At 38.7% G+C, this 23,697-nt stretch overlaps 1 pseudogene; it reads right to left on the reverse strand.

Annotated features, from left to right (window-relative positions):
* The window catches only part of LOC113117865 (EH domain-binding protein 1-like), a 94,693-nt pseudogene that overhangs the window by 2,911 nt on the left and 68,085 nt on the right, over nucleotides 1-23,697 (reverse strand).

The raw sequence follows: 23,697 nt of genomic DNA on the forward strand, positions 1-23,697 counted from the left end.
AAAACCTCTCCGGCCCTCAGACGGATGTGAGCGACTGTGCGCAGGTTTGACGTCCAACTATGACCTGGTGTCACAGACAACATCAGTAAGAAAGAACAGCTCTGACTGAGAATGGAAATATGCATTTAAGTACTTCATCTTCAGTTGGCTTTCGTCCTTCTGTCTCTGTCAAAGCTCCTCTCTCCTCGGCTGCCCGCTTTAGATCTTCAGGCACTGATCTCTGCCTTTTAACCTCTGAAACGAGAGAAAGAGAGATATTAAACGATGATAGAGTACATTCTCACCTGGGCACGATCACAAACTCACTATAACTGAATATGAAGATATTTCTCTTTATCAGATGAACTTTTAAACCATTCAGACAGATCTAACATCTTCATTAAATATATCACAAAGTGTATAGAAACACCTTATACTGCTGTTATTAAACTTCAGTGAAGACTTCAAGATAGTCTTCACATTAAGCCTAATTAACTAGAAAAATAAACCTGACTGCAACAGGCTTATCCATCAGATACATTCATTTAATGATTATTAATTAAATGTTATTATTAAATACTCCATAAACGTCATGCAGTCCGAGGCAACGGAAGTAAAAGACCTCACCTGGCCTGGTCTCTACGTATTGGCTGAATGATTTGAGCTGTGTTTTCCTAACGGCAGACTCCTTGTGGAAAACAACGGGACTGCGCAGACGTTCGGTTGCCCTGCGAAGACGCTCTGCATGCAGTTCATCAACATTAGTCTATAAAACATAAAAAAAGAGGGAGGGATGGGGGCAGAAGAGTAAAAGAGCAGTTAACTTAAAAGTAGAGCAGAGTCATTTGAATAAAAGTTGTTTCTGATGCGGGTCGACATTAAAGAAAAGAACAAATTAGATACACATGGCCAAGAAATGTTTAACGATGGAGCACCGCGCCTGAAGAACGGTCGAGAAAAGGTTCTGCAGCATTTGGTACATCTCCGAGTCCCACATTAACTCACAAGCACAAAGGAAATAAGGCAATTAAGTCTACTTTCAACAAAACCTGAGCCAGAAAATGTATTCAGATTATGCAAATTAAAAGCACTATTGTCTTGGAAGCGAACACGTGTTAGCAGCTTCCAATCACCTCAATATTGAAATGTGTTATTATGTGCTGGGCCCAATAAGCCAAGCAGACTGGAAAGCGAAACGGCAGCGTTCAGAATAACATTTGCAACGTCAATAATAATAGGAAACGTCTAATAAAGTTCGCAATTAGCGAACACGTTCCACTGCTTGAGACTGAGAGGGAGAAACATTGTTATTGTAGACGCTAGCTCACTGGTGTGTGTACGGAAACTGCACAGCTAATAAAGACAAGCGTGTACAAACAGACACACACACACACAGCGCCTCTGGCCTGTTTATTCGTAAATTATAACTTTTGGAAACAAATCTGCAATTAGCGTGTCCCTAGAGTAGATGTTCGGCATCTCTGTGTGTGAATATTAACAGTTATAGCTGTTTATCCAACTGACCGACATGTTTAAACGAACAAAATCAGCTGTCAAAAGCCCTAATTTGCAGCTCCTCATCAGCCATCTTAAAAGATTGTAACTTCACTTTCAGAGACTCCTACAAGCTGGATGAGACACTTATCTGTATGTGGGTCAATGACATATTAAAGCAAGTCCCACTTTATAGCAAGTGGCCTTAACTATTATGTACTTACATAAAAATTCAATAATAATAATTACTTAATTATTGTGTTTATACTGTATTGCAAAGCACTTTTGCTGCTATTCAGGTGGAATACGGGAAAGTTTAGGGACAGGTTTGGTGGTATGGGTATGTTTAACAGTGTGTTCAAGTGTAAGGGATTGCTCAACAGTGTAATTATTAATGTATTTACAGAATTAATTACAGATTTAATTACATGCTGTTTTTAAAAAACTATAGCCTATAAGCACGTTAAAACAAGTATGTACAGTACACAATAAGTGCACGGCATCAAAAGATTCATTTTAATTTAAGCACAGTTATAAATATGAAGTGGGGCCTAAAAGCATATATGATAAAGAAATATCAACATGAACAAATGAACAATACTTCTACTGCCTTTATTAATATTAATCTCAACATTTTACTGAGAACATTAAGAAAGGTTAATAAATGCTGTAAAATATATTGATTATTGTTGTTAATGTTTTAGTTTGTTAGTTAATGCATTAATATTAACAAACGAGATAGCAAAGTGCTCTAGAAGAATTTTTTTTTTTAATATCATGAATAATTAATTCATAAATATGACTAAGAGTCAAAAAACACCCCCCCAAACACGCATAAAAAAACAATCAGTTTGCAGTAAGAAATGAAAAAGCATGCTTCTCATAGAACAGGTCTATTCAAATCATTGTATGTACAAATGTTTTTGGAAACAGAGTGGAGGAAATGAGCAATACATCACAAACCACATAAACATTCGTTGGCAATCTGGGGGTGAAAAAGAATTTCACCTTAAATCCACCTTTATAAGTGGTTAATGACAAAAACCAAAGGCGTGAGCGTGTTACATGTTAAAACGACACATTCAACAGCCTGGATCTCTAGAGACAGCTCAACAAAGCCCTTTAACCCCGTCTGATTCCTCTCATGTTAAAGTCCAAAGAAAACAAACAGGATTCAAACCCAAAGCCCCGCTAGAATCCTCGTTTCCCGGAGGACCAGAGGCCTCCAACCTTCGCTAACAACCCCTTCCTTGAAACACCTGCCCCCACGGCCCCTCGGTCCCCCTGGCTGGGGCAGATATCAGAGCTATCCTCACATCACGATCTGCGCTTTTTAATCTGTTATCGTCCCGATCATTACTGTGGTGCTGGGTATTATTTTGGCAGAGGTGCGTGAATGTTTCTGGGATGCGTGACTAATGTTGCGGTCTTCTGCTCATTGCAGGCAGTTATCGTGTGCCACCACGGCAGCAGGCTCACAGTGCATAGAGACAATTGCTAATGAGACACAACCGGCAGCACTGGGGGACTGCAATGTGTGTGCTGGGGGTATTCTGTCCAGGACGGTTCTACTGCAGCCTCAGGGATAAAGATGGGGATGGGAGAATCCTCCGGGGATGGAGCGGTGTAAAAAAAATACACCATTCAAAAGTTTGTGGTCAGCTACATTTTCTCTTCTTTAAAGAAATTAATATACATAAAAAAATTTTTTTAGCAAGGATGAATTAAACTGATCAAAAGTTAAAGACATTTATAATATTACAAAAGATTAATATTTCAAATAAATGCTGTTCTTTTGAACTTTCTATTCAGCATAAACTACTGAGAGAAAAAAAAACTATTAAGGTTTAAACTAAAATATTAAAGCATCACGACTGTTTCCAACATTGACAATAAGACATACATGTTTCTTAAGCACCAGACCAGCAGTTCATCATCATGAGTTCTTCATCATGTGACACTTATGCCTAAAATTCAGCTTTGCCACCACAGGAATAAATTACATTATAAATATACATTAAAAGAAACAAGTTATTTTCAATTCTAATAACATATCATAATATTACTGTTTTTACTGAATTTTTTTAAATCAAATAAATGGAGCCTTAGTGAGAGTAAGAGACTTTACAAAGACATTAATTAAATGAACTGACCCCAAACTTTCAAAAATAACTGTATGTGAAAGAAAATGCAGAAAACTAATGTTTTGTCATAGCAGTTTTCAATAAAAAAAAATGTTCTCTCTCAAAAGTTTTCATGAATTAAACAAAAAAATTCTTGAATTGCATGTACAGATTATGCTATTATTATTTCATCAATACCAATAATATAGTTGGATCGATATTATTCTTCTCTGACCCAAATCAATTGCTTTTTGAGCAACGGTTTTGCATCATCTTCATCAGGTTTGTAAATCAGTCTCTGGAATCTAACCTATCTGTGGCTAGGCCTTGGGAAATCTCAGCCAATCATTTCACACCTGCTGCAGTGCACTGAGTGAGGCCTGTCGACCCAAACAAACACATCACTGCAGTTATTGTGCAGATACCCTGCTAACATCTGCTCACAGGAAATCCCCTCTGTCAGCAGAGAGAAAGAGAGAGAGAGGGAGAGAGGGGCGAACAGGTGCAGGAAGGTAGTCACCAGCATCTCTGAACATGCCCTGCATTCACCACCTGGGGGCTCTGAATACAACAGCCAGATAGGAGGTCATCGCATACACACACGTACATATAAACACCAAGCAGTCAGCGGTACACAGCATGTTCTTACACACACAACGCTGGTTTTTAATAAACACGGCAAATCAATCAAATGCATGTCAGCGTCACGAGCCACACGCTGCTGTCGGTGCTTCCAAAGCTCTTTACTCTGTCAGAAAAGGTCAGGTGTGACATGAGGTAATTACTATAATGTCGTTCTGACTCGTTCATGTGTTCTGGCTTAATATATATAAACAAACGATGTTCCTCAGATGAATAATAAGAGAAAGCTTTTTACCTCACCCACGGAAATGATAGATCCAAGCAAATCATTTCATATTGTTAAACAACCAAAACATCAAGTCAAGTCAAGTCGAGCTTTCTGCTACATGTGGGACATACAGTGGAATGAAATGTTATGCCTCACAGGACCAAGGTGCTCTGATGGTAGGAGCTGATGGTAGTACCATACAATTGGCTTTTCTGGAGCATCGTGTAAGGAAAATGTCCAGGATGGAGGGGAGAGGGGCACCGATGTTGTTGTTGTTGATAACAACAACAACAAATACAAATAAAACTTCCAAATCTCCTTTTGGAATGTTTAGATGGGTATATTTTTGCATTTCATGCAAAAGGCTTTTTTGTGAGAGTCATGTTGTTGTTAGAGCTTTACTAAAGTATTCTGGGCGGCTGTTTACAAGCCACGTGATATTCTGGTCTCTAAATATGCCTTGGGTCCTTACTTCAATGTAGAACTATGGGAGTTTTTGCTTATTCTATCCTAAAATGTAGGTATTTTAAGCTACAAGCCACACAATCAGCAATAAAGAAGTGTGGAATGTGTTACTCAGCAATGTTTAATAATTATGATTTAGTTTGTTCACAATAAATCTGTAAGTGTGAGGATTAATAACTGTAAAGACACAGTTAGAGACGGTTAGAGCCGGTGTTTGTAAATGTGGCTACCTGCATGCCGCCTGATTCAGGGCTGAGGGGTGAAGTGCTGGATGCCGTCAGCGATGAGGAAGATGATGAAGATGAAGGAGAGCTGCCACCCTGTGGCCGGATCTCTGTGAGCTTCTTGAGCTTCAGGTCCACATGCCTGCTGTTCATCACACCTAAAGAGAGCGAGAGAAAGGAAGAGTTATATGCACTAGGCCACTCGTCTCCAAGACACAGATAAGCAGAGGACATGACAATGTTTGCCCTTAAGCAAACCGGCCCTCTCAAGCTTTCTCTCTCACACACACACACACGAGAGATAGCAAGATGCTGAGAGCTTGACACACCTGAATGTCTCCCCTGACATTCATATACACCTCATGTGAATTAAAAGACCTCTACTGAGATTGTACAGTAGTTAATAATTTGACATTCATAATTCATAATTTATTATTTAATTACAGATTAAGTAAAAAAGTATGTTATTTACTAATTTAAAATTATATATAATAATAAATATATTATAATTTATTACTATTTCAAATATGATAAAAATAGTAATAAATATTATCATTAGTAATGTTTAAAGAACATTATTATTATTACTTTTTTTAGTTGTTCTCTAAAAAAAGAAATAAAAAAAAAACCTAGAACTTGCTTTTTGAGAACAAAAAACAAGAAAACAAATATTGCATGCTCTTCATGAGACTGTGTATGTGCCACAATGAAGTTTGTACTGTACTGTTTGTGAATTAACCCTCCGGGGAATTAATCAGTGCTGTATATTTCCACCACACAAGATTTCTCACAGCTTCAGCTGCATACTGGAGAAAAGGAAAAAAAAATCAATGGACACTCGGATAGACTCCACTTTAAACTCCTACCATTAATTTAGCTCTTATTCAACAAGCTCTATCTCTTCCCCATCTGTTTTCTTTTTAACATCAGTGAGGGAACAATGTCAGATGAGCAGCCAAACATGCTTTGAGGGAACAGTGCTTGTGATTACTTGAACATAACGTCTCTTTCTCTTTTAATGAACAATGCCTTATAATTTACAGGTTATATGCAAACCTGTCTTTCAAAAGTGTTGGTCTTTTTTTTATGTCTGCCTTTATATACTCCAAGTCTATCGTCTCCAATAACCTTTCACTAGCAGGTTTAGCCTTGCCCTCTCTCTCACTCACACTCTTTCTCTCATCTGGGCTACAGATGAAAGTGAGGTGAGGAAGCTTTTCATGTGGGTCCTGTTCTCGTCTCCCAGCATCCCTCTCTCTCCCTAAAAAAACACCACAGGAGTCATTTATCAGGCCTCAGCACAACCTGGATAAAGGTGCAGGTGTGTGTGCATTGCCCAACAGTTCTCCCAAACACAAGAACCACATCCTCAATCTAATTAAAGTGTGCACCGTGATGGGTATCTATATGATCTTTTGTGTTTGGATCGGTAAGGTTTTTTCCCCGGCAGTCCATTTTGTTGTTAGAAACAATAACAAAACTTAAAAAGTCCAACTGTAGACACAAAATCCTGGGTCCAAACCACTGATTGACAGACATATAATTCACATGGAAATCAGAGGATGTTCCTTACTTTCAGGAATGGGTAGAACTAACTAGAGTGGCTGCATTCGAAAAAATGTCTTGGAAGCAGAATCTATTTTATTTATTCATTTTATTTCATTTACTTAGTTTTCTCATTATATTCTTAAGGAGTTTTTAATTGTATTTATCATATCATATCATATTTATCATAGCCAATCTGTGACCTTTAAAGCCATATTTAGGGACTAGTTTGGGATGGGTTTGTCAATGGGCAAAATGTTGATTCTGTACAGAGTTACCATCTATTATGAAATTTGCCTGAGAATCAGTAAAACTGTTAATCACTAAAAAAAGGTCCAACTGTGCCACTCTTTGTGAGCTGAAATGTGCTAAAAAAAATTCATTAAGAGATTCTTTCATCAAAAGAATTCTGTGTAATAATACATAGACCTCCTTTTCACAATAACAGACAACACAAACCAAACAAAGAAACAATGTAGATACTACACAAAAGTAAACAAAAGAGAAAGAATAATTCAGGTTTCCTCCAGATATTTCATAAGACTTCCTTAGAAAGACAAAAAGCTAATTATTAACAACTTCACATCTCTTTGGCAGATATAAATGTGTTTGTCTTGAGAATATGTTCAAGTACTTTTTAATTAAACTAAGGCACAACACATTAAACACATCAATAAAAATAAATACAAATTATATATATAAAAAAAATTAAATCTCAGAAAAACAAATTTCTTAACAGGTACAAACCTCTCTTAAAGAAACCTAATTTTGTTCTTAATGTTTAATTGAATTAAAAGATAAATGAATTCTAGAAGGTGTTTAAAATAGGAAATAATGTGACAAGAAAGAAATACAAAATTATAGGTCTGCGCAATTTTTTTTTTTTTTTTTTTTACTTTTTTTATTGCAATATTTCGGATTTAAAACACTTATTAATATCAAAGAAATAATACTACTGTAATTTAATTGCAATTGCATTATTTCATTTTAAAATTATAGTATAGCTGTAAAATTGCAATAACAATATTGCATAAGCCCTTATGCACTTCCCATTAAAAGCTTAGGAAGATTTTTGGTCCATATATTCCCAAAATGTTATAAGCAATCCAATGCATTTATTGTGAACTGAGCCACTCAAAGCCACAGACAACACTGCATCCTGAGCAGCTGGTGTGCACCATTTTACTATGAAACATGCACTGCATGTATTTGATAGTCACATTAAACCAATTTTGGTTTGATTCAGATTAATTATGCAGCCCTACTAAATTAAGCCCTACAAAAAAAGTAGTTACGCACAGATTAATCACTGCACACTACTGCTCAAACTTAGGTATGTAGTGTTGCGTGCACACACATTCACACACGGGCAGAGAACATGCAGTGTTGGGTTACCCAGAGCGGCCAGGTCACTAGCAGAGTTAGTAAAATCATCCTCCATTAGACATGAAGACGACAGTTCCTCCTCGGGGTTAGTATGAGTGACATCATCAGCATGAGACGCCGCTGCTGCTGCTGCCTTAGTATCACTCCTGATCTCCTCATCCTCACCCTCCACACTCATCCCATCCACCACGTCTGCCAGCAAACAAACAAACAAACAAACAGGCACACCCCAAAAAAAGAGAGAAGAGGAGGTTAGTGAAGCGTGGAGTGTTAGTTCAGTATTCCAGCGGGAAAGGAAACTTTGCATGCAAGTGAAGAGTCAGAAAAGCATTTGTTTAGAACCATTAAGACAGTATTTCCTTAACAAAAAAGTTTGCTGCTGTCACATTGGGGTGTGTGTGTTTGAGCTGAGAGAAATCAGGCAGATGGCTGAGAGGGTCTGGCAGAGAGCTGAGCTTTATATGTGTGTGTGTTGCATGGCAGATTTGGCCTTGACGGCAAAATCTCCTCCAGAGTTCCTCTTCCGCATCCACAGATCTGAATCCCACAGAGCCCTTGACAATACACACTCAATCCAAACACATCGATCTCATTCAGTTATATGGTAACCAGAGCAGAGCCGCACACACACGTGGCAGTTCGAACTTAAATAAGAGACAAAAAGAGGGAAAAAGGGCCTAATTAAAATTTTTGTGATGAATATTAAAAATATTGTGCTATGGTTGCATAAACAACACACTGTCTTAAGAACTAGTTTGAGTAAACAGCAGCTAACCAAGTGATCAGTCTAACTTCTCATATTCAAATTAGATCAAACTACATTTCTATCTAACAGACTTAAAAAAAATTATGACCAGTCTTAAAGAAAAAAAAAAAAAGGTTTTAGTAACTTTCTAGACTAGTCTACGCAGTTTATGCAACCAGCCACTGGTTTTGCTGTGCTTATTTGTACAGCTGCACAATTTGTCTCAAAATCTTGTGTTTACAATATGACTATAAATTAATAATAATAACAACAATAATTATTAATATGACTATTATTATTATTATTAAAAATATTGCTAACACTTCATTTTAAGGATCAATTCTCACTATTATCTATTGCATATTTAGCTTTCATATTAATAGCATATTGGGTGTTTATTAGTACTTATAAACGTACCCCATAGTTAAACTTTGCAACTACTGTACCTTAATAACTATTAATAAGCAACAATTTAGGAGTTTGTTCAGGGAAATGCTTAGTTAACAGTTAAAATATGTTCCCTATTCTAAAGTGTTACCAAAATATTAAACTAAGAAACATTACTATTGTAATATTTCAATGTAAAATAACAAATAATGTATTTTAAAAACAAAAAACAAAAACAAAAAAAACAATGTAATTATTTTATTGTGCAGCACGACCGTAAAATTACAACTAGAAATAAATTTTTCATACCATTTAATTTCTTCATTTTCAATGGTTAACCCATTAAGTTTATATTTTCAGACAAAAATTTTCAGTTGGAAAAAAACCCAACAACTGCATGATACATGACTTTCATACAGTGCATGTCGTCTATCCCTCACGGTCTCATTTTTATCAGTGTTAAATTAAATATGAAGTCTAACCTGATTAAGGTCTACAGGTGCATCTCAATAAATTAGAATGTAGTGGAAAAGTTAATTTATTTCAGTATATTTATTTCATAACTCAAATTATGAAACTTGTGTATTAAATAAATTCAGTGCACACATACTGAAGTAGTTTAAGTCTTTGGTTCTTTTAATTGTGATTATTTTGGCTCACATTTAACAAAAACCCACCAATTCAATCTCAACAAATTAGAATATGAACATGCCAATCAGCTAATCAACTTAAAACACCTGCAAAGGTTTCCTGAGCCTTCAAAATGGTCTCTCAGTTTGGTTCACTAGGCTACACAATCATGGGGAAGACTGTTGATCTGACAGTTGTCCAGTGACAATCATTGACTCCCTTCACAAGGAGGGTAAGCCACAAACATTCATTGCCAAAGAGACTGGCTGTTCACAGAGTGCTGTATCCAAGCATATTAACAGAAAGTTGATTAGAAGGAAATAGTGTGGAAAAAGATGCACAACCAACCGAGAGAACCACAGCCTTATGAGGATTGTCAAGCAAAATCGATTCAAGAATTTGGGTGAACATCACATGGAATGGACTGAGGCTTGGGTCAAGGCATCAAGAGCCACCACACACAGATGTGTAAATGAATTTGGCTACAGTTGTCTTATTCCTCTTGTTAAGCCACTCCTGAACCACAGACAATGTCGAAGGTGGCATAACTGGGCTAAGGAGAAGAAGAACTGGACTTTTGCCCAGTGGTCCAATGTCCTCTTTTCAGATGAGAGTAAGTTTTGCATTTCATTTGGAAACAAGTCTTAGAATCTGGAGGAAAAATGGAGAAGCTCATAGCCCAAGTTGATTGAAGTCCAGTGTTAAGTTTCCACAGTCTGTGATGATTTGGGGTGTAATGTCATCTGCTGGTGTTGGACAATTGTTTTTTTTTTTATAACCAAAGTCAATGCACCCGTTTACCAAGAAATTTTGGAGCAATTCATGCTTCCTTCTGCTGACCAGCTTTTTGAAGATGCTGATTTCATTTTCCAGCAGGATTTGGCAACTGCCCACACTGCCAAAGAGTGCCAAAAGTTGGTTAAATGACCATGGTGTTGGTGTGCTTGACTGGCCAGCACTCACCAGACCTGAACCCCATAAAGAATCTATGAGGTATTGTCAAGAGGAAAATGAGAAACAAGAGACCAAAAAATGCAGTTGAGCTGAAGGCCACAGTCAAAGAAACCTGGGCTTCCACACCACCTCAGCAGTGCCACAAACTGATCACCTCCATGCCACGCCGAATTGTGGCAGTAATTAAAGCAAAAGGAGCCCCTACGAATTATTGAGTTACATGTACAGTAAATAAACATACTTTCCAGAAGGCCAACAATTCACCCCAATTTTTTTTCCCCTATTGGTCTCATGAAGTATTCTAATTCGTTGAGATTTGTTGTTTTTGTTAAATGTGAGCCAAAATCTTCAAAATTAAAAGAACCAAGAACACAGACTGCATGTAATAATGTAATTAAATCATACCCTTCGCAATTTGAAAATTGCGTTTCAGTTTTATTTTGATTACTCATGTAGCCCTATAGGAAAAGAGCAAAAGAAAGAGACTGTATGGTTTTATCCCGTTCTACCCGATGCTTTAAAAAAAATATATTTCATTGATACTGTAACACATACACTGGGCAGTGCTAAGCTAATTAACAGAACAAGTGCTGCTGGAGTTGGTAAAAGTTTTGCTGGTGAATGTTTTGCTCTACTCAGCTCGAGCTCTCTTAGAATTAGAGTTGAGTGTTTGTGTTTGTGTTGGTGGGATTATGCGTTCTGCACGATCATCAAGCCTATAGCATTTCCCTTCAACTTGATTTTTAATGAGTTCTACAATTAGCAGAGTTCAACAGCCCAAAAGGCCATATAAACTGTTTTTTTCCAATGTTTTTAAACATTGTCTTTCTTCCTCTCCCTCCCTCTGACCCGTTTTTCTCTTCGCTCTGTCAATACATGGGCTTGTCTGTCTCTGTGCACCGCGAGAGGTGTTCTGCAGCGTTTCTGAGCCACGGTAAACGCGTGATTGCAGAGGAAGGAACACTATTAGTCGGACAGGGAGAGGATGAAGAGAAAATGGAGGGCGTCAAAGTGTGCGAGATGAAAGAGATAAAAGGAGAGGAATATTGTATCTCCCCTTGAGCTTTGAAATGGTACACACGGACATGAGCCGGCACAGAATTAGGCACAGCGGCTAGCCCGCTATGTTAACACCTCACGTATTAAACAAAACCTTGACGCGCCGCTAACACCACTCTCGCTCGGCGTGCACGCGCACATTTAATTATACGCAGTGGCTAGCCACAACGCTTACACCCCTTGGCGTAAACACGTTTAATAACACGCCACAGCTGCCCGCTATGCTAATGCCCCACTGTTTCCACACGGGCCTCCCAGCGGTTAGGGCTACAGTAACGTGTCGTCTCATTGTCCTGTAATGTGAAATAAAAGGAGAAATGGTGGCTGATGATAACACAGGACACGGCGGGAAAGCCGAGCTGAAGGAGACGCGGTCTATAGGAGTCCTCCATGGACAATGAGATACTGATTACCTGGCATGGGTGTGTGTTATAATGACAGTGATGATGATTTGGGCTGTGTGGACTGGTGTGTATGTGTGCGTGTTAGGGCACAGGGCAACTTTGGCTATCATCAGAGTTTTCATGATGTATTTCCGAAGGATTATGTGGGAAGCGACTGGCTGAACAAATGGAAGTGAAGCCCTCTGTGAACACCTCAAATTAGAGTTCAGAGTGTGTGGGTGTGTTGGTGTGTTTCTTAATGTAATGCTCCTTTGGGCCTTGAAAGCAGACATGTCGGTTGCCATTATGAAGTGAGCAACAAAATCGCTTTTTAAGGGCTGAAAGCCACTAATGGACACACACATACATACACGCACATACTGCTCTTAATGGATACACACACACACGCACACAATGAAGCTTCATGAACAAATTAAAAATCTCAGAAGCCAAACTCTAGTACTTGGCCTTAATGTTCTGAACATTTTGTGAACAATGTTCTGAGGGGAGCCAAGACAGAAAACAGAAAGCAAGTGCATATTCAGCTTCTAAATCAGTGTTTGGCATTGCCATCATATTTAGCAAAATTCAGTTTAGTGTTACTGTAAGCTAAAACTATGAAAAATAATTTTAGTAAATTGAAATAAAGCTGAAATACAACTTGGATTAAAAAAACCTAAAAACGTTAAGTGAAATAAGTAAAGTTGAAGTATTAAAATTAATAAAACAAAAATAAAACAAAGTTTATATATACACACACACATATATATATAAAATATTTGATTCATTTATGCTAACTTTGACAAATTCCGTGACTGTCCATATTAAAATGTACGTTTCATTTTCATGACTTGATTTTGAGATTCCGTCTTTGCTTTTAAGCCTCAAAATGTGCATAGCACACACAAAACATTGGGAAAATTGCACACATTGGGTGAAACAGCCCATGCTTTTAGGCTCTGAATGAATTATAAGCAACATTCTCTTGCTTCATACCATCTCCCAACAAGCATGATACAATGTATTATGGAATTACCTTATTTATGAAGGCTGATTTTTGTTTTGGAACAGAGCTTATGTCTGTGGTATTTCAAAGTGAACGCATGTAGATTTGCGTGTGCGTTCGCATGCTTATGAGAAAATGTGCATGCATGTATGTATGCGTTTATGCATTATCCGTGTATGTGTGTGTTCGGCCTATAAAAGCCCCCCTGCACTCACCTCCAGCTGTCTTTGACCTTCCTTTTAAGTTGTTCCCAGCTGCACTACAGGCTATAGAGGTGGAGTCAGTATAGAGAGGCAGTTCAGCCATCTTTACTCCAGATCGAGCCTCCGCTATCAGCTGCCTGGCTCTCTCTCGCAGCTGCCTGCGCCGTTCTTCATCACGCTCCTGACACACACACACACACACACACACACACACACAGAAGCAGAGGGAGAGGGGGGTTATTGAACGGGTGCCATCTCAAGTAATTGACAGAAATGCCATTTTCACTCCTCTCTCTCCCATCAGATCAGACTGATAGCAGCTTTTTTTAACAGTCAGGATGGAGGGTCTCTGGCAAAGAGGGAGAGAGCGAGAGAGTTATTCACTGCATGGTTTATTTGTCATTGATTCTGTATAGGTCCAGACATACTGTAATAAACCTGAGATATTTGCTTGTGTGTAATTTTTTTTTTTTGGCCTGACTATATGTTTAAGAGTGTTTTGTGTGCATCAACAAGAGCTAGAGATAGAAATGTATGCATCAACTACTTAAGCATGAATAGACAGATGAGGAGAGAGTGACTGAGAAATATCACTCGACCCGAACTTGAATTACATTTAATTGCAACATCTAATTACTAGAAAAAGCGCCTGACATGTATAACCTTTTCACTAAGAAATACTGCTAATTAATAACACATTACAGAAATTAGACCTGAAGTTATTTTAAGAAAGACTGATTCACTGAACTATGTTGGTAATGGCAAAATTAGTGACCACAGCTGGGTAACAATGCTTTTGAGAAAATGCATTATACTGGATGGTTAACCTAACAATTTTATGTAATATTCACAAAGTTATTGTGCCGCCACCACCACATTAGAATTAAGGTCTGCTTAGCATGATGGGTACCTTAGGCCCACCGACAGTCACATGAACACACACACATGCACATATTTTCAAGGTGGTAACAGGTTTCTGGAGCAGAAGTGCAGAGAGTGAATTAGCCCAACTGGTTACAAAAGTGTTAAGTTAATTAACCCCATTTCACCTGTTTCTGTGGACACTGTTTGTCTGAAGCCATTGTTCAGAAGGACAATAAGCAGTGAGATGTAGATGAGGGAATCCCAGGAGCACTTTTCAGGGGTCCAGCCCGGGGGCACTTGAGTCTCAGGGTAATTTGAACATGCAAGACAAAGCTAAGGCCAGGTTACACCTGAAAACACAGGAGCTCCCCTGCCAAAGCTGAATTGGGCACGTTTAGTATGAGTGTGTGTCTGCTGTGTTCTCGCAAAATGAATATATCTGCTCTAATTGGAGGATGATTTGGAATAGCCAATGATGTGAAAGCGAATAAATTAAGCAATCAACAAAAACAAACAGAACCACGTTTCTGTGAGCATGTCTACATCTACTGTATAATAATGTATGTTTCATTTTAGCTGTGAGACTTTTGCCCTGTGCTTCTTGTACAGTTTAACGTAATATAATTGTCATTCTTTCTGCAGCTTAAGTCTAAAATGCCAAATGATCTACTCAACCTTGGAGGTATCATCACGCACAACCTTCGACACACTGTTTTACATACAGCAATTCAGGACTAGGCTAGCCATTAGCACAGAAAATGAGATTCCTTGTGTGTGTGTGCCCAAAGGGCAGGATTAGCACCAGGCCCAGTGTAAACTGCTTTTAGGCAACTCTGGAAATGTTCTATAATACTGTAGTCAAGGAAAATTAACAAGAGATGAAGAACAGCAGCAGACAGAGGAAAGGAAAGATGCGTCAATCCACACAGACTGTGCTGGAACATTTATCAGAAGCTTGAATTGGCCAAATCTGTAAAGGTGCAGACAGACGCTTTATGAAGTTGGAAATGCATGGTATACCTGGAATAAATGCTGAGTCACACGAAATGGATGAAAACACTGATGGTGAAAAAAAGACATACATTTGAATGCAGCTCTGTAAGTTTTTGCTTAACTTTCCAAAAAAAACAAAAAACACATTGTATCACATTTTTGATTAAAATTCAAGCCTGTACTTTCATCATATTTCACAAACAAAAACTAATTTAATTGCAATGGACTGAAAAAGAGAGTGTTTTTTTAAACTTTACTATAAGGTTTTGGATGTATATTAATACAATAACATCAAATAACAACAAGCAATACTTTTATAAGACTTACTAAACTAAATAATTGATCATTTTTACATGATCTCCTGTACTGTTTACAGTTTAAATGTATAAATAACATTAAACTAGACTAATAAATGCTGTAAAAAAACTACAACATTCTTTCCTGAAAAATCTTTATTTATGGTTAAATGGTATCTAACTGATTATTACAATATAACATAACAAAATAACTATTGTTGAAGAATTTGACATTATTTTAATGTCATGTTTAAAAAAAATCATGCCAATAAAGAATTGAAAATCTTGAGACCCTGAAAGGGACAGTTATGAAAGTGTGAAGTCAAAATGCTTGGATGAAAACAATCACTGAGAGATACAACTGGACTCTACAAATGAAGCGGCCTTGCACGCTGTGCAGAAGAACCACTGTGGAACGATCCATTTCTACAGCAGCAATGAGGTGTGAAACTGTCTGTCCTCTTATGAAGAGATTTCTTTAATGACTCTCTCTTCAAATGAACTTCAAGTGGCTCTTCTTCAGCTACACTGAAGCTTGACCGTTCAGTCTGGACTCTCCAACTGGGCTGTGCTTGGAATGAGAGAAAGAGGAAGAAAAAGGAAGAGGAAGGGTGGGGAGAGAGATCAGTGGCCCATCCAACCTCCCAGCTGCAGATCTCCAAGGATAATGAGGGGATCCACAAGAACGAGTGAAGAAAAAAAAAGAAAAACATCAGGGGTGGCAGAAACGATGACAAAGTCATAGTTAAAGGTGGAAAAAGAAAGCATGGTGTGTGGGAAGACTTCAAAAAAGTGAGGGAGAGAGACGCAAAGCAGATAATGGAGGGCTGTCGCCCTCATTCTGGACAGGACAGGAGATCCAGGGAGAGAGGGGGTTGGCGGCAGAGCTGAGCCCCAGACAGAAGCACTCACAGTGGGCATGGGGTCCGGGTGGCTGCCCCAGTCTGGCTGCTCTTTTAGAGGGAGCTGTAGGGTGGGTGGGGGCTGTGAGGGTGCAGCGAGCCATGGAAGAAGTCGCTCGGCTGGGCACACACACAGGCTCAGGGCCCTGGCGCTAACACAGCTGTGCCAGCCAGCCAGAGACGGTGCCAGCCAGTGAAGCACAAACAGATATATTTGTCATGACACACTGAGTGTGCAGAGAAAGGGAGGGCCATGTGCGCACACACACACACACACACACACACACACACACACACACACATAGAACAGGCAAGCAGTGCAGAAGAAGAGAGGGTTTGGATCTTTAGCCCATCCAAAAGGCACACACACAAACGTGTGTACGGATGGAAATCATTAGCTTCTTATCAATTCTGCTTCTGATTCCATCAATGATGATTCTTCATTTTGAGGAAAAAGAATTGAATATAATCAGAAAACAATGGCGTTAAAATTGACAAGGCTGTGATGATGTCACCGGTTATAATAAAGAACCAGTTTTCGATTCCCAACCCTACTTGCCTATCAACTCTTCCAAACAGTAGACAAATAACCAAACCCAAATATTCAGAAGCAATCAAATATGAACGCAATGTTTGAGACACATTCAAGAAAATGAAAACACTGCCACGTCTCATGCTCATCAACCCTCTCTCTCCATCCTTTAGAAAGTGACCTGTGAAATAAAGAGACTTCCTTGTCCTCTTCACCTCCCTCTCTCTGCACTGTCTATCAAACCCTCCTCTCTTTTATTCTTCCTTCTCTCCCATTTCTGTCCTCTTTAAATGGAAAATACAGATCGTCTATGATCTGTCCCCTGGCTTCGTGGTCTGTAATGAGAAAACTTCACCTTGTGTCCCCGGCCATTCTAAAGGAAGCATTCTGCTGATCCCGTTCACAAATCCAATTATATGTAGTCAAGAGAGAGAGGGAGAAAGAGAGCGTGTGAGCGTACAGAAGGGGAAGCGTTGGGTGGACGGACGGGGCAGCTTTTCCTCTGTAATGTGGCCTCTGCTTGGTGTTGAGGTGTCAACTTAAAATGCAAGTAGTTGAGCATCAGCTAATCCTACAGCAGGCTGCTTTAGCCCCCAGCCAAACGAGAGCGAGAGAGAGAGATGCCACCGTGGCCTTATCGCTGGGCTGCAGATGTGGTTCCTGGATCAATGCACATACACCACGATCAATGCATTTGATAAAGAATTAAGAAGAAAACTGTACATGCTATCAAAGGCCGTTGTACATGGCATAATTATGCTTCTGCATGTGTGTAGATGATACTGGTGCGGTGTGGTGTGGTGCGAGGGTGAACAGATAAATAAAGAGATAGAGGTAGATGTCTTGCGGGCTACACAGACTGCCCTTAGCACCCGTTTCACACACACACACTCACACACAAAAAACATGTCAAACAGTTACCAACCCATTGGTCAGGATGGAAGTATAAAAGCTGTTGGCCAGATTTGTCCTCAGAAAGACATCTGGCATTTAATGCACAAATCATGAGGGCATTTGAGACATTCCCATTACATTTAATGGGCGTGAACAAAAATGACAATGTGAAGAGCAAAATTACTACCAAACAAAACATGCTTATTTTAATATACGACTGCAGAGAGCCAGAGGCAAGATGTTAGAGAGATGGAGGGAGAGCTGTGTGTCAATACTACTCACACAAACTGATGAATATGGGCTGTTGGAAAGAAAACCCTTGATGCTGGTGAAAGAGTAGTAGATGAACAGGTTGAGCAGGCACTTTGTGTGTGAGTAGGAAGAAAACTTTGTCCTTTACATGACAGCATAATTACCAGGTAGAAAAAGCCATTCACCGCAAGCTGTTCTTTACTGAATACAAACAACACACACCTGCTTCAGTCAACATGGAAGCCAGGTCGCTTCCGTAATGTGACATGTTTCCTAGTAAAAGAAGATCATTTGTGAGAAAAAAGATAAGGCTGATCAGAAATTGGATGGATTGAGAGATGAGGGGAGGAGGTTGAAAAATTAGAGAGCTTGATGACATCAACTGAAATGTTTATGACAATACTGACTTTTTAATCTACACCAATGATTTTTTCAGAATAACAACTATAACAAGTATTAAAGTGAACATGAAATCGACAGATTGCGCCCCCACTTACTTATCAAACTAACTTTCAAGTGATGTCAGCAGAAATGTAATAAGTAATTTTAGAAGAAGAGCTAACTATTTTGGAATAACAACTTTTTGTTATTCCAAAAACATGTCCTTTATAACCTGCAATCAGATATATTCTGATTCAGATTTTTTTTTCTGCTGACATCGCTTGAAAGTAGTAATCAAAAATATTACAACTTCAAATGTACGTTTTCTGTTTTAATATATTTTAAAATATGATGGCAGAATTGAATTTTCAGCAGCCATTACTCTAGTCTTTATTGTCACAAGATCCTTCAGAAAAACTTTCAATATACTGATTTAGTGCACAATAAATATTTGTATTTATGTTGAAAACAGTTGTGCAGATTTATATTTTGGTGAAAACTGTGATTATTATTATTTTTATCAGCATTTTTTGATGACTAGAAAGTTCAAAAGAACAACATTTATTTGCAAAAGAATTTAATGCATCCTTCATGAATTAAAATATTTTATTTCAACACTTTTTAATATTAAACAAATGGTTAACCAACTACTTGTGCACTATTTTAGCAAACTATTATTATCAAGAATCTGATTTTCACTACATGTCTAGTGAATATCTAGTCTTGCTCAGAAATACATCAGATTACGGATGTAAAATAGGTTGCGGACAGCAATGCACATTCAAGAAAGTAAATAAGGTCAATTTTTAAATGTATGGTTCACTTTAAAAAGTTTGATGTCTTTCAGTCTTTAGAAAGACTTGGAGCATGACCATTAAAAATGTATTAATGCGACAGAAAATCAACAAGTTATTGAAAAACGTATTAATGCTTGTACTTACTTTCTTTAATTAAAGTGTTCAGACAGACACACAAACCCTCTTAGCACTCTCTCTCTCTCTAAACAAACACTTTTCAGTCTAACTGAAATAACTGGATTAAACAATTGCAATTTCATATCAAAATAAACTTTATGCATTTATCCTTCATATTTTATTCATAGGAGACCGACTTATGAATTAAGTTAAAAACTGAAGGGCGGTAGAAAAAAGAGAGAAAGGAATGAGGTAGTGGAAGAGAAGAAAGGAGAGGTTATTGTGGTGGAAAGAGAGAGAGACAAGGGGAAAAAAAAAAAAAGAGGAGACAGCCCCACTGAGAAATGACTGTGTGTGCGTAATGCTGGAGAGAGCAAGTGGCTTGATCACAACTCATGAAGAGATTGGAGGGGCGTCTCTCTCTCTCTCTCTCTCTCTCTCTCTCTCTCTCTCCGTTTAACAGTTTCTCTGTTCCAACCAACCGCTTTGATCTCCACATACACAGCCCTTCAACTACCTTCTATCCATTCTGTTTCATTAGACGAGAATCCACCGGAAAAAGAAAGGTTTCCAAACTAAAAAGACAATCGGAATGCAGCGCCAGAGAGCCAGTGTAGTCACGTCAGCATGTTAAAATGCATATGGAAGGCGCTGCCACGGTTCCTTTGAAAGTCTGAGAGAATCGTTTGAGGGCGTCAGACCCAAAGAACAGAGAACAGGAGGACGACTGTGGCCTAATTGGCCCAATTAACTCTGAGTCTCTGGTGCTTGCTGGGACAATTGGTCTTCCCCGGGCCTTCCCACTGACTCTCACGCATCAGAGGCGGGCCGACACTAACGACTGTGGACTACAGAGAGATCGAGAGAGATCACTGCAGTACATGGTGTGTTAGTACTGACAACAGATTTACATAGGGAAAGCAACATATTTGATAACACGTTTAACGTTGCAGTTAAACGAGGCTGAAAAATGAGCATGACAGAGGTAGCGGTTTGCCTTAAAACACACACACACACACACACACACAAGCACACAGGGAGGCCGCCATGAGTTCAAAGGTTTGCTCCGTCTCTCTCTGAGAGGGAGGGTCACGGGCGGCTCTGAAAAGTCACCGCACTGTCACACAGAGAGGACGGAGAAGAGAGTCAGGAGGGTGAAGCAGGGCCTCGTCGGTAAAAATCAAACACAGTCCAATTAAACTAATCATAACGAGCCAGTGAACACGAGGAAGCTCACCTGGAATCTTTTCCCTCCCCTCTCCCGCTCTCTTTTTCTCTCTCTCGCCGTACCCTCCATAATTACCCTGGCCAAAGCGCTGTGAAATTACTGCACTGATCAACTAATGCTTGAGAAAATCTGAAGAAACGCACTGTCCCCTTTTTCTGCCTACCTCCCTCCCTTTTATGATTTAAAGGTCTACATAAATAAAAATTATTTCCCCTCACTATCGCACTAACTCCCCCACTTTCTCTTTATCGAGGACTGAAAAAGAGGAAATGGAAACAGAGGGGAGATTTGATTCACTTTATTTTAAAGGTTTTGTCTATGAAGGAGTGAAATTAAGTGGGTGAGAAATGTTCTGGGTTCAGTATATGTTAAGATGTATTGAAGCAACTGTGGCATAATGTAACTGCCAAATGCATTTGCGTCAAGCATCAGTTTAAAAATCCAGAGTTCAATGGGGCCAGGCAGTAAAAATTGCAACAAACCAAGCCTGGTGTAAAAGAAACACTTTAAAAAGGAAACTTAGACCAGATTTTTTCAACGGTTTGCATGAGAACATAATTCCACTAATCCAAAAAGGACGCATGGTTTGGATGGTGCTAAAACTATTAAAATCATTTTTCATTAACTGAAATAAAGCTGAAATAATCTAAAATATAAAAGTTGGATAAAGTTTTAAAGTTAAATTACTTTAAAATATTTACAAATGTAAAAATGTATTAAAAAAAATGAAACAACACAATTACTAATATATATATATATATATATATATATATATATATATATATATATATATATATATATATATATATAGCCAATTCAAAATGCTAAAAATGCAGAAATGTTACCAAAATAACAATCCACCCACGGGAATAACAAGAAGTTCAATCACACAGAAAAGTATCTCCGCTTCAAGAAAGATAATGTACGTGACTTTTCAATTGAAAATGAAATTATGCATGTGCTTTTATTTAAAAAAAAAAAAAAAAATACATAAATGAGATTCACACTGCATCTTTTAAAACTTCTGGAATCACTCTGTAAGTGTGTTACTAGCCTTATATTTGCCTTTGTTAAGAAATGAGGATGAGACTGAATTATTTTGCTGCAGTCAACACTATGCCACAAATGTTGTCAATAGCACTTAACTTAAACCTGGAACATTCATTTAAGAGTGTATGTGAATACTAGCATGAAGGGGGTGTTGTGCCGCTGTGCTTTTTCTAATTGTTCATTAATTAGCGATTTGCTCTCACCAGGGGGTGAAGAACATGAGAGCGACTCAGTGGTTTGGTTCTAATGGATTGTGAAGGCCACCTACCCATAGTACAATGGCCACTACTAAACAATTTATACCGTTATCCTACTATCAAAGGCCTAAACACACACATACACAGAGTTAGCAAAGAGTAGGCGAGCAGGAGACAGAAAGTGAAGCAGAGAGAAAGATAGAGGGAGAGAGACAGTGGTGGCCAAAGATCAAAACAAGAGAGCCACTGCAGCACAATGGAGCACAATTAACATGGCATGTAAAAGAACAAGAGAAACACACACGCACGCACACACACACACACACACACACACACAGAGCAGTTCTGAGGAGAGGGGTGGGCTCACTGATGGGCCTGCTGAAACACACCACTGACCAAGGACAATGACTGGCCCACTGGGCATCCTACACACTCTCACACACAATCAAGTCTGTATGCTAACTGCTAACAATATTGTACACATGGAGAATTTGTGCTTTTTATTCAAATAGTCCTTTATGACAATTATCCAGTTGAAAGTTGGGGCAGGATATTGAAGGGCTAGTTGCACCAAGGCTGCATTTATTCATTTAAAATCACACTAAATACCTTAATATCAAGCTGAATATTAACTGTAAGATGATTCAAATCTTCCCTGTTTTCTATAGATCATCTAAAAGACAGGATCATTTAGCCACTGGCAGTAAAAAAAAGCACATTTTTAAGTATTTCAGCCAATGCTAAAGTGTGCAACTGAAAAGCTCACTCCACCCCAATGACTTGACTCTCTCTCTCTCTTTCTCATCCATCCTTGCTTTCACCCCTCCATCTCTATCTCCGCTTTGAAAGAATGGAGCAAGTCTTAATTTAATTAAAATATTCCCTCTGCATGCTAAAGCATAAAGTCTCTTAGTGGAGGAGCTTCATGCAGAGGCCAGTGATAAGATAACAGGGCCTACTAATCAAAACAAGACATCAACTAATCTAATCTAAATCACTAACAATTACCAGCGTGCCAAGCCACGCTCCCTTTTGATCAATGTTTTCTATTAAAAAGTGAAACAATTCAATATTTCGGCACGCTAATGCACTGAAGCCTCATTAGCACATCGTCCTTGGGATGGAGGCATTGTAAACGCACACACAGACGCTAATTCGTGGGTAATTTACGGGACGAGGACCATCTCCCCTTCATCAGAGCGCAGAGGACTTTTGCAGACGAGAGAGACTATGAGGAAATAAAATATTTTTCTTAAAAAAAAAAAAAAAAAAACTAATTTATGACAGCATCACACTGAGGTGCCTTCTTGTTCCCGTTCTTTGCTTTCTTATGCATTTCATTCAAGGGCATCTCATTTCCTTTTAAAATTCATACAGCAAAACGTCTGAATAAATCCGCCACACGCCAGATATTTCATCATGTCCTGAAAACCCCCTCCTCCGTGGTTCTGTATGTTTATGCCATTGCGTTCACACTATTCTTCCTCTAAAACAGGATGTCAGGAGAACTGAAATGTTATTCGGATGTGGCCTGAGCTTTTCGACATCAAGTGTCAGCCACCCTGCAGTACTGAGCTCAGGAGAGAATGTTTATTTAGCGTTTGATGTTCTCTGACTGGTCACTTCCTACATCACTACCTGGAGTCCTCGAGTAACTCTTAAAGACCTGTCCTGTGTGAAATGAGAGACTCCAGCATGCAGGCTCTCGGCTAAAAATCATATTACTCTCTATTACTTCCTGTCTGACGGGAGCATCCTGAG

The sequence above is a fragment of the Carassius auratus genome, chromosome 17 (genome assembly GCF_003368295.1).
Source record: "Carassius auratus strain Wakin chromosome 17, ASM336829v1, whole genome shotgun sequence".
NCBI lineage: Eukaryota > Metazoa > Chordata > Actinopteri > Cypriniformes > Cyprinidae > Carassius > Carassius auratus.